Genomic DNA, 493 nt, shown 5'->3' with positions numbered 1-493 from the left:
GTTTTTAAAAAGGAAATAGTTTTTGCTTTCGAAGCTTGACTACGATGTAATATTTTTAGTATTATCGGACTAATAAATCTTAAAAGAGATACTTAGGAAATAAGTAAATTAAAGATCCGCAGAATTTAAATAGGGTATCGCGTTAAAAAAGAAATGTTTTTACTAACACCTTGTACTATACTTAAGGCTTCTTGTTTATTACATTTTGTGGGTTAATGGTTAAAAAATTACAATATTATTAATTATTCATTAATATAAGATGAGGTATAAAATTAAACTGTTATTTGTTATTTGGTATGGGTTTACTTAATAATGTTGAAACACATCCGACCCATGGGAGGATTTGATCTTTGGATCAATGAAGCCAACAGAGATAAAATAAGATCTTAGTTAAAATTATAAAGTCGACCTTTTCCTTAGACCAAGTTAGACTTTTGAAGGCTGATCCGATCTATCTAATCCATGCCATATTCATACATGAAAGGGGAGTCTA

Source organism: Diaphorina citri, unplaced genomic scaffold (genome assembly GCF_000475195.1).
Source record: "Diaphorina citri unplaced genomic scaffold, Diaci psyllid genome assembly version 1.1 scaffold9447, whole genome shotgun sequence".
Taxonomy (NCBI): Eukaryota; Metazoa; Arthropoda; class Insecta; order Hemiptera; family Psyllidae; genus Diaphorina; species Diaphorina citri.
This window is presented reverse-complemented; position numbering follows the sequence as displayed.